This window comes from Anabrus simplex, chromosome 1 (assembly GCF_040414725.1).
Source record: "Anabrus simplex isolate iqAnaSimp1 chromosome 1, ASM4041472v1, whole genome shotgun sequence".
Lineage (NCBI taxonomy): Eukaryota > Metazoa > Arthropoda > Insecta > Orthoptera > Tettigoniidae > Anabrus > Anabrus simplex.
This window is the reverse complement of record NC_090265.1, coordinates 1,211,502,604-1,211,515,380: the sequence shown is the minus strand read 5'-3', so window position 1 is coordinate 1,211,515,380 and position 12,777 is coordinate 1,211,502,604.

The window sequence follows — 12,777 nt, the reverse complement described above, 5'->3', positions numbered from 1 at the left end:
CGATACCACAGGTGTAGGAAAAAGCGGTAGGAAAAGAAGAAGACTGCTCTCTTTACTTTTTGCCGTCCAACAGTTTTGGAGGTGTTTACTAGTACGCAGCTTTTGCCAACCTTCATATTTCTCTTATTTTAAATGCTATTTGTTCGGGGCGTCGACCCATGTAGATATTTTGCCCCTACTGGCACCATATTGTATGAACCTGCGTGTAATTGGAATGGCGGTGGTGTGGAATGTTGTGTGCGAGAAAATGAAGATTAAGGACGTCACAAACACCCAGTCCACAGGTCAGGAATATTAATCATTACAATCAAAAACCCTGACCCGGCCGGGAATCGAACCCGGAGCCGCCGGGTGACATACGAACGCATTGCCCTCTGTACCACGGGGCCGAACTTCGTTTTTCTCTTTCTTGTGCCTTCTGTGCCTGCACTTCTGAGCTCCACGAAAACGTCTCTTTCATTTTTCTCCCTGCTTTCGTCTTGCCGAGGATCCATTCAGTGTCAAAGGAAGTTGTCCCTCGTTAAGTTGAATGTGGTCCCGACGTCGTTCCAGGTCATGGATACAAACCCATACTTACTCATTGACCACATTTTAGTTTTACTCGTCGTGTAGACCATACTGTTTCAAATTTGGATTAACCTCCTTTTATCCTTGACGCTTTCGTGCCAACACCAAATCAATGACCTCGAGTCATTAGCGACCAAAAACAGTCTCCCGTCTACAATCCGTTCGCATTTGCTTTTCACTTCTTCTCATATATGTATCGTACATTATGTTCTAGTCGGCCTCTTTGATGTAGTGGTTAGCGTGATTAGCTGCCACCCCTGGAGGTCCGGGTTCGATTCCCGGCTCTGCCACGAAATTTTAAAAGTGGTACGAGGGCTGGAACGGGGTCCACTCAGCCTTGGGAGTGGAGGGGGGTTCGATTCCCACCTCAGCCATCCTGGAAGTTTTCCGTGGTTTCCCACTTCTCCTCCAGGCAAATGCCGGGATGGTACCTAACTTAAGGCCACGGCCGCTTCCTTCCCACTTCCTTGTATATCCCTTCCAAACTTCCCATCCCCCCCCGCAAGGCTCCTGCTCAGTATAGCAGGTGAGGCCGCCTGGGCGAGGTACTGGTCATTCTCCCCAGTTGTATCCCCAGACCAAGAGTCCGAAGCTCCAGGACACTGCCCTTGAGGCGGTAGAGGTGGGATCCCTCGCTGAGTCCGAGGGAAAAACCGACCCTGCAGGGTAAACAGATGATGATGATGATGACATTATGTTCTATGTGTGCACTTCTATATTTGATAAGGTATCGACTTCTTTTCTTAAACTATGTATTAGAGTTATAAAAGTTATTAGTTTCGGCCCACTGCAACATATTCACTATAGCTTCATTTCTTTCGCCATAGCAAAATCCTCCAGAGGAGCGTTCTCAGTCCTCCTTCTTACTGCCCTTCATTACTCGGCTTGCTTCTACTCTCACGTGACTATTTACATCGTGATGTTAGTCACTGCAACTACAATTTTATATGGACTCCGAAACACACAGATGTGGTACCTCATTTAAAAATTCACACGTGCATTGGAGGAGATTCTAACTATGACTGCCTTGGTGAGGTTGGTTTCCATATAACTTTGAAACAATCCTGTTAAAAGTTAACCTTTTACTGCATAGTGTTGCCATGGGGCAACATATCACCTTTCATTGTGGACTCAGGTAGTTTTATGGCTCACCTTCAACTGTACAGTCTATCAAACACATATGCCAATGATGCCTTGTTTCTTTTTTAACAGACGATTAAACATCCCTACAACCAAAGGTACTCCTTCCACCCCGTCAACATCCACGCGTACCAACCAGTGTTTATTTTTCGTGGGCCCTCCCCATCACATTGCCAGAGGCTTCACGTGGGAGGATTTTAAGGAAAGGTCCTGTTGAAAGCCTCTGTAAACTTTTGCCAGTCTACCATCTTCCTCTTTAATGTATCACTGTTGCATGCTGTACTTTCCACAACATCGTGTGGAGTTAAATATACAAAAAAAATTCATGCAGCAGAGAACTTCAATTTTTTGTGAGAAACATTTAAATTTATTTTTTCCAGATGGAGAAATCAGGTAGCATACAAACATACCATCAAATTTTATTTATTTACCCTTGTGCTGACACGTTTATAATTTCGGGGACGCTACGATAGAAAATAAACAGAATGGGCTCGTAGGAGCAGTGGTCTAAATTCAGGCACAGCCTGATGTAAAAGAGAGGGAAGGGATGGAAAACCACTTTCAATCGCACTAATTTCTGAAGTCAAACACATAACCTGTACTGCATAGTTAACTCACTCGATCATTCAATTAACTAATTATAAATTATTTAACGTCCATCACAGTTATATGAATGCAGAATATATATACAGTACATACATACAGCGAGAGAGAGGAAGATATGATGTTTTCACGCAAAGTAGTATTTTTGTCACGTTATCACCGTTTGACACGTATGTGTGAGAGTGTGTGCGTGTGCATGGTGCCTATTTGTAAAATGTGTAGAATTCTGTGCGTTTGGAGAGGAGAGCAATGAATATTCCCAGGATTATTTCATTAATGCGTTCTGTATGCAGGTAAATCAATTATATGTTACAGCATTTATTATTCAGACATTTGATTTCTATTTGAGAAAAAATATCACTTTTTTGTTTCAGGTATGTACTGACCGATGAAATCTTCTGAATTACTCCGGCTATTCGGGTAAGTTGGAAGACTTTCTGATAATCACTATATTTTCAGGGCTATTTATTTTCGTCCAACAAGGTACTTTTCAAATATTATTTGACCTTATTCAAATCTTTGACTGTTCAAGGATAGAACTAGAAGATGTGTTGATGGCTAATTTGCCATCACACTAGGTTTTGCCAAAGATTTAGTAGCTAACTTGATTCCTATTTCATCTGATATGTTACGAGTTCATCTGACAACATACCACAGGCAAAAATTCCATGTAGAATGACAAGTCAAGTGAACGTAACATTATTTTCCCCACTGCTATATATATTCAGCCGAGACGCCTGAACAAACGCATGAATGACGCTATAGTTCGCATTCGAATCCCCGTTGATGTTCGTGTGAATTCTGAAGTGAGGTACCACTTGACAAAGTATAGCGTCATTCATGCGTTTGTTCAGGCGTCTCGGCTGAATATATATAGCAGTGGGGAAAATAACGTTACGTTCACTTGACTTGTCATTCTACATGGAATTTTTGCCTGTGATATGTTGTCAGATGAACTCGTAACATATCAGATGAAATAGGAATCAAGTTAGCTACTAAATCTTTGGCAAAACCTAGTGTGATGGCAAATTAGCCAACTGCGTTTGTGATTGAAATACATTACAGTCTGTCAGCTCTTTAGCCGACACTTACAACGGGGCAACATTGACCTCTAACACACCTAAACGCACTAAAATATGCTTATTAATCACAATAACAATGGTCTGAGTCATTTGTATGGAAAGCTGAAATTTACAAATATACCTCAAGAGATATATTCCTAAACTAAAATATGCTTATTAATCACAATAACAATGGTCTGAGTCATTTGTATGGAAAGCTGAAATTTACAAATATACCTCAAGAGATATATTCAAATCACAAGAAAGGCACTTGGCTATCGCAACGGAACACAATATCTATATAATGTGAGGAAGAACGCACATAATTCAATGCCGTGAGTACGTGGTTATATTTTCTACCGACAGTGTCAAAAATCCTCCGCTTAAAATCCTTACGGTACGTAAAACACATTATTTTAAACCTAATAGTGTTGCTATTAGTCTTTAAAGCGCATTTGTGGGATTTCAATGAAGTGGTAAAATCGAAGTGGAAGATCATGACAAGCACATCTCAATGACACACATTTCTACGTTCAACATCACCTTCGCATCAAGTAGTCCAATATTAAAAGCCACACGAATTACATTTTCGAACTATGATGTGGATTTATCAATGCATTACCTGCCTTTGGACAAGCATATTATAACGCAGGCTTGTATTTTACTGAAGACACTCAATTGTATATTACAGAGTGAATTCTAATGACAAAATTCCAATCATGTATCCTTATTTTGGTTTTTATAATTTATCTCTACAAAATTAGCGATCCTTCTCATATAAAGTTTATACCGCCGAAAGAAGTACACGTCGAGAAGATAGCAATATTTTGTTAAGTTTTGGTGGCAATACATGAAGTGTAATATCGTTTGGAAAATACGCAATTAATATGGCACGATCTGCATGACCTGACTAGAAATATAGACTACTTTCTTCTACATGCTGACCAATGATTAAGGATACAATACTTTTCATATTATCTCTGTCGTCATGTTTCCATTTTTGCTTGTCTCTGCATGAATGTTTCGTGGACAGGTTGCTTCAAGTTTCTTTGAAAAATTCATAACTCAATGGCTTTGTTTCTATTGAAAACAGACTTACAGCTTGTTAGATAATTTGACACCCGTTGATAAAGACACATCAATTGTATAGCTGTATGTAGAGGAATGTACAGACTGCAACTCATAAGCAGTAGTTGTTTCTCCTCTGTGAGATATTGTTGACATTGAATAAAATTGACTTTGGTCACTGTTCTAACAATGTCCTTTGCCCACACTCTATCCTGTTATAAATCTGTTAACTTCCTCCACAAACTTTTGTTCTTTTCGACGTAAGCTCTTATCTTTTATATTCTTGCGTATGACGAAATAAGTAATATGCCTGGTTGGAATGCCATATTCAGCCATTGAAGAAATTAATCGACACTTTGAAATTATTCAGGCCAATGCCCACAATTGGAGGTTTCAATAGAGATCTGTAGATTAATACGCCCTTGATCTATCACCTTGAAAAATTACATGGCTTGCAATTGTGACAGGCTGTTCCCATTGTAGTGAGATCCTTCCAGTCGTTTTCTGGTTACATGATATAAAATTAACTTGCAATATCATATAACTTATACGCAGACGATTCACAATTATATGCTCATCGGTATTCACGAAGCTATATGTAAAATTAATCAAGAGCTGGCGCGTGTCGAAATGTGGACTAAACTAAACGGACTCAGAATTTACCCCCAGGGAATCTCAAGCTATAATGATAGGTACATTGAAGACCCATCATCACTTAACGAACGTAGGTACTCCCCCACAACATCAAGTGGAATCATTCCCCCTTTTCAAAACAAAGTTAAAGATTTAGGATTAATATGGGCGAAACCTTGGCTGTACAGAATACGTAACCACTATATGCCGATGAGTATTTTTCTCCCTTCACTCACCTCAAAGAATGAAAGATTTACTGCCTTTTGATGTCAGAAAGCTGTTGGTTCAACTGCTAATAATACCTCTGTTTGACTACTGTGACGTCGTGTACTGCAGACTAAGTGAAGAAAATTATTACAAATGCGTGGGCAGTGACAATTACATTATAAATTTGATCATCACCAATTAAATAACCTGGTTGTCCTAATAATATCTACTAAAGCGTTATTAGCAATTTTAAAAAGAGGATGTGATACTCGTATAGGTTTGGCCATTAAAATTTTTGTCGTAGAGGACCTTGGAAGATGCAGACTAATGGACATCAGAGAGCTCACAGTTCTTGTGTCTGCTTTAAAATGAACATTCCAAAATTTCAACCTGCATTCCGTGAGTTAAATTGGCTTAAACTAAACCAGTATCACAGCTATCATTCGTCGCTTCTATTCCAAACAGACACCCTCTTATCTGACAGATTCTTTCCAGTTGCTCTCAACCATTCATAACATCCTGAGCAGAGCTGCAGCTAACGTAACCTTGTTTTGTTGTCAGTACAATTCGAACATGGAATTCGTTGCCGAGTAACCGAGGGGTCACCCTGTCTCAAGTTGTATTTAAAAAGATATGTTGGCAACGGTACTTGGGTGGATCAAGCTGAGTATAAATACATCAATTCTACTTTCCTGTTTTGTTATTTTATTCCGTGTGTCACTAAGTTTTACTAAATCTGTTTTTATTGATGCATTAGGATAATTTTATTTATTCTGGATTATTTTAGATACGTTTGTTTTTCTTCCCTTTTATTTTTATACCCATGTGTAGAGTTTGGCATTATAGCGTGTGTGTTTGTGTGTGTAATATGTGTAATATATTGTGAACTGTGTGTACATTGTAAGACATGGTCTGGCAGAATAGCAGGCTTCATTGTTTGAGTCACGCCATGGAGATAAATAAATAAATAAATAAATAAATAAATAAATAAATAAATAAATAAATAAATAAATAAATAAATAAATAAATAAATAAATACAATTTACTGCTAAAGAACTTCTAGCGATTCATTACTTTGCCATAGGAGTTGAAGCCGCGACTGCCACAATCTTCATAAATTCTATCCAGTATGCTGACACTAATATACGCTAGGTCTGGACATTTTGAGTGGTGATGGTTCGTACTCGCATTGATTTGACGGTTCCTGATGCTCTTGAGCGTTCAAGTCTTGAAGTTTTCGAACAGCCACCTGCAGTTCCGTCGAGTGAAAGAAGAACCAAATCGGGCTTGATTCTGATGCGTCAGACGTGATTGGACTGACTTGTAAAGACTTCCTTGGTGTGAAACCAGCCTAGTTGCGTGAGCAGGTAACTGCTGAGTTTTGCATGAAAAATTCTCTGACCACTGTTTCTGTGATGAACGATCCGCATTATAAGCATATTTCGTGTGGTTCAGAGCGTTTAAGGTTAGAATTGAGGTAATGTAATGTTGGAGGTGCCTTGCGAGGATAGTTCCTTGAGAGGAATATTATTACCTATTTATAACAGTACAGAGTATTCCTCTACACTATATTCATTGTAGCGTTCCTCTGTTTACTATGGACGTATACTTGGCCTGTGTGAAGTTAATGGTACGGAGCTATGTGGAAGGAGATGAATGCTGCCGGGATGACACAATTCATGGAAACTTTTATCGAACCACCATGCTATAAAAATATCAGGAATATATAATGATCAGAGTAGTCAAAGACAACATAGCCAACAGCAGACCACCATTTTGTCTATTAGTTCGAAAGGAAATGCTAAGCAACACCGAGACAAAAATATCTTGGCACACGCCATGAAGGTATGAAGAACATACTATTTTCTGTTGTAGGCTGGGTGGACTGCAAAGTCATGTGTCCCTCCAGTACCAGAACTCTAGTATACAGTTTTCAATTTGAGTGGTTTCCCATTTTCGCACCAGGAAAATCCTGCGACTATAACTAAATTAAAGTCACGACCACTTCCTTCCTCGGTCTTTCCTGTCCCATCTTCAGCATAAGATCTATCTGCGTCAGTGAGACGTAAAGAACTTGGGGAGAGTTATAATTAAAAATACTCGAAAAATAAAAAAAGATATCGTGTCGTAACACGCTGCTCATTTTGGTGGCTGGTGTAAGAAGACACCACGCAAAAAATTAGATGCTCTTTATACTGCAGCATCCCAAAATCGAAATAGCAATCAATGTTAAGCGGCTCGCTTTGAGTGATGAAAGTAAAACAAAATCACTTACAAAGTTGGAATGTTAGGAACTAGTCTTTTTAACACCGTTCACTGCGGATACGAGCTTCATTGCCACACAATTCCTCGCATATTTATTTTGCATTCTAGACAATATTTGACCGACACTACAAACTCGGCAGGTCGTTCTGTTATACATTTTCCAAGAGACCAGGTATATTTTATCATCTCCCGGAATCTTGGAGATGAGAACTGAAAATGAACGGAAGGCTGTCGTTTAAGAATGGTGTCTCTACGGTAAAGTTCAGCATTAATGTCTTGACTAGACATTACAAGCTCCGACAACCTTAGGTATAGAGATTTTCATTGTCTGAAGGGTTGAATGTTTCCAGTGGTACTGGGAAGAATATGAAGTATCTTGATGATTTTCGTTGCGGAATGTACTGAAGACAAGCTATATTAGTATATGTGGTCCGGTAGTCCGGAATCTGAGCTCAACTGTCACCTGATTACGGTAAGACTTCTCCAAACCAATTTCTTCACTCTCTCTTCCCCATTTTCCCCTATTTTGTAGCTGTGACAATAATATTGAAAATGAAAATCCGCAGCCTGTTTCCAGTCATCTGACCGGGTCAGGAATGGAATGAATGAAGCCCCCAGCCAGCGGCGAGGATGGGAAATGTGCCAGCTGCCTAAGCCAGTCGCACTCCTCCGGGGCAATGATAAATGACTGATAGATGAAATGTTAATGGAGAGTGTTGCTGGAATGAAAGATGACAGGGAAACCGGAGTACCCGGAGCAAAAACCTGTCCTTCCTCCGTTTTGCCCAGCATGAGTCTCACATGGAGTGACCGGGATTTGAACCACAGTATCCAGCGGTGAGAGGCCGGCGTGCTGGCGCCTGAGCCACGGAGGCTTTCGCAATAATATTATCAGCTTTAAATACAATTTTCAAAACTATTGGGCCAAAGTTTCCTGCAGGCTTTTACAACACAATAAACAATATTGATGGGGTAACAGGTAACCGTACATGTTGATCGTAGGTATTATAGTGTATGGGTGAGTTAGTTCACTAATAGATGGTGCTGCAGTGTCTTTCATTAAAACCGGGCGAGTTGGCCGTGCGCGTTGAGGCGCGCGGCTGTGAGCTTGCATCCGGGAGATAGTAGGTTCGAATCCCGCTATCGGCAACCCTGAAGATTGTTTTCCGTGGTTTCCCATTTTCACACCAGGCAAATGCTGGAGCTGTACCTTAATTAAGGCCACGGCCGCTTCCTTTCAACCCCTAGGCCTTTCCTGTCCCATCATCGCCATAATACCTATCTGTGTCGGAGCGACGTAAAGCCCCTAGCAAAAAAAAAAAATATTTCATTAAAAAAGATAAGGTCGGTTTGAAAATCATTTTAGTTCAAATCAACTCTATAGTAAATAATGTTATTGTTTATACGTCTCACTAACTGCTTTTGACGGTTTCCGGAGACGCCGAGATGCCGGAATTTGGTTCCGCACGATTTCTTTTACGTGCCAGTAAATCTACCGACATGAGGCTGACGTATTTGAACACCTTCAAATACCACCGGACTGAGCTAGGAATCTGCCAAGTTGGCGTCAGATGATCAGCGCCTCAACCGACTGAGTCACTCAGCCCGGCAAATCAACTCTTGTCCGTGTTATAAATTTAGGAGTGAGTATAATTAATATGTCGCCCTTTGGCTGTATTCACAAATTCCTCGCTTGCTTTGTCAATTTCTGCATCATCGTATGCATGTATTCGTGAAAAATATTAGTAATCTTCCTGCTCTTTATTCTGCGTTGTTTCTTAAATCGATCAATCCATGCATAAGATGCGCAGATATTACCCTGTATAGGCGGAAGTCTTTGCGAAATTTTCAGGGCCCACTACCGTAATTCTTCATAACTAGCATTCCTTTTTCCTTTTCTAGGCTGTTGAAAGTGAGAATAAAGATTCTTTTATACTTATTTTTTCTTCCAGTTTGATTTTCCAACAGACTTTACAAAAGCTTCTTCCATATGTAAAGTAGACATTCCAATGTAACCAAGCGAAAGTACCTTCGAACGTTTGTTAATGACCACAGCCTCTTGCCACCTTCACTAATCCTGAACTTCACAGCCTTTTCCATATAAGTATAGCTGATTTCATTTCTGCATTAGGAGTATAGCTGTGAACTTGATGACTTACACTGAGACAGACTTGTTGCATCACTACGTTTCGGGGGTTCATGTTGGAGTCTCGAACTCAGTACTTAATCACAGCTTGTGGTCAGAGAACGACTTTCGCAATCAAGAAAGCTGCAGGTGTCACTATAATTATTGTTCTCGTTTATATCAAGAGATCGAGCAAGGGGCTGCGCGGTTAAGGCTATGTAGCTGTAAGCTTGCTTTCGTGAGATTGTGGGTTGGAACCCCACTATCTGCAGTTCTGAAGACGGTTTTCCGTGGTTTCTTATTTTCACATCAGACAAATGCTGGGGCTGTCACTTAATCAAGGCCAAGGTCGATTCCTTCACATTCCCAGACCTTTCCTCTCCAATCGTTTCCATAAAACCTATCTGCGTCGGTGCTATGAAAAGGAAATTGAAAACAAAAATATATAAATACATCTCTATTGAACCCATGACCTTCGTGTCCCAAGAATGTTGAGTCTTAAAGTTATCACATGAGGCCCCATATCAATCGTAATGAGAATCTCGAATATATATGTATATGGCAGAGGCGACACGAGGCAGGAAGATGGATGCTTTCTTTCCCACTCTTTGAGATATGACGTCATCCGCACGTGTCGAAGGTGGATGGATACAGAAGAAAGTTTTGGTTAAATAAGTATATTTAAATAAAGGAATTAGCAATGAACGTAGTACAATGAGTGTCCTATAATTATCTGTAAGACAATTGGTCTTTACTAAGACAGATTTGAGATTGCTAAGCCATTTCCGTGGATATTTCATGAATGACGCGCGTGTCTATTTTACCCACGCCGAGTCGTCAGAATATAGTGCCTATCAAATGAGGTCAATTAACCAGTTAATTTCGTACGAGATAATTTTAAATGTTCATGAACAATGTCACTAGCAGGTTAGCAAGTACTTAGTTACAGCAAAACGCTTTTAAATACATTTCCACAAAGTCGGAAAAAGTACGCAAATTTTCTTGGCGTCAAGAAAAAATGCCGGAGAGGGGGGAGAAGAGAATCTATAAATATAAGGGGACGCCATCTTGAAAGCACACTACATTGTATCATTGAAGCTCGTGAGAGAGGGTTATAATGTTGAGTCAATCGATCGTCAAGAAATAGACTAAGTAAAGCAAATATAGATTTTGGCCGAGGTGACCGGGGTCTTGACTCCAAGTGGAGGTAGTTGTTCATCGCAGAATTAATCTGATGTAAAAGACGGTCATGATACCGCAGTAGTATTTCTGAAATTATAATATATTGTGTTGTAAAGAAAAGTATTTCGTGTACGGGCAACAAATCCAATCAGTCGAGTGCGATCTACGAAAACACCGAGTGAAGGCCATTTTTTTATGCTTTTACATGAGTAAAACAAAATGTGAAGCTAAAAGTATTAAAATTTCTAAATAAATATCAGAGGCTTACTGGTGAGCCAAAAATGGAAGCTGACGTGTAAGTAAGGTAGGTGTAATGCCATCTCACCGCCTTCTGTATTTTATGATGCCACACTTATCTGTATTTGTAATGAGTATTTATGATGCAGTTTGGTCACCCATTTGTTTCGTGAATGTCAGAAATATGACGAACGGTCATTTGTTTCCTTTTTCTTCTCGATTTTTTTAATAAATTATTATGAGCGCCGTGTTACGTGGTGTAAATAGTCAATAATGAGAGTTACGAAGTGACATAACGTCCTAAGTAGATCATTTCCGTGAATTTATTGCCTGTATTTTGTGGTGTCAAGTTAAGATGTTTTTATCTGACGTAAACATTTTCTGTTTGAATTATGATGGAGGTGGTGCAAGATATCCGTGGTTACCCAGTTTCAGTCGGGTGTAAGCGCACTGTCTTGTTGAGTAATGCAGATCGGTGAATATCTGTCACGAAGGATAATGCTATTCTATGTCCGTTTAAACTGTATCTGATTGACGATAAATAACAGTAAAGTTTGTCAGGCATTGTTTGTGAAAATCCAGTTTTTTAAAATACTAGGTTATGTTATGAGAAGTTGTTCATTATTAAATTATTGTGCGAATTTATGTGTCGTGGATTCTAAGGATTATTTATTCCATTTTTTGTCAGTGGGATTTGTTGAGTTTGAGCCAGGAGGTTAGATTTGTCGTATGAATTGAGGTAGGATTTCTGAATCAGGTGACTGGAAGGCTGTAATGATGCCGGGATTTCTGCGTGAGCCCGATGAAGATATTTGTATAATCTTTGAGATGGAAAACTGTGAGAGAATCCACATAAGTGTAAATTTGCGACGTGTATAATTATTGAATGATATCTTAAAAGTAAATCTGTGTTCATATCTGTTTGGGTCAGGAATATCGTATTAAAATTCTATTTGCGAAGTCGAAGATTTCATTCTTTCAAGACCAGTTAAGCGAGAACAGAGGGCAGGTGTTTTATTTCAAAGCTGACAAGGAGGGACGCTTGTGTCCGAAGCCGCCAGCTGATTGAGGGTTTGCTGCTCGAAGATAGCGCTATTTGTGCTGCCGGTTACGTGTTGAAAATGACATTGTATTCTTTGGAATGGAGATCATTAAATGTGCGAGAACTAGTTGAAATTTTCATCCGGGAGTAACGTTTAGGTTATTGGATAATATTAATCTGAGATCTTAATCTATATTTGGAACCACGAATTTAGGCTATAATGAGCGAATTTAGCAAATTCCAGGGTGTCCAAAATAGAGTGATGGTAGTAGTTATTGATTTATTTTGAATCATTATGATGGTACATGAAGTCTCACATGGAAGCCAAGGATTTCCAGATTTTCTTTCTTCATTCATAATTTGTGACAACGTTTTCTAGTAAGGATGCCCACCAGGCAGTTAAGTCAAAGGCTCAAACCAGTATTCTGCTCCTCTGCGTTGTAATTATTGTGGTGTTGATTGGACAAGATGAGTCCAAATTATATATTGATTCCTTAAATTTTCCTCGTTCATTCATTAATAAAGACAGAATATTTCTTTTTCATTCAAGTAGATACAATAATATGAAATCCCACCTTACCTCAGCAAGTGACGAAGAGCCCGTAACGACCCAAGAGACAGATCTCATGCTAATTTCTGATAGGCAA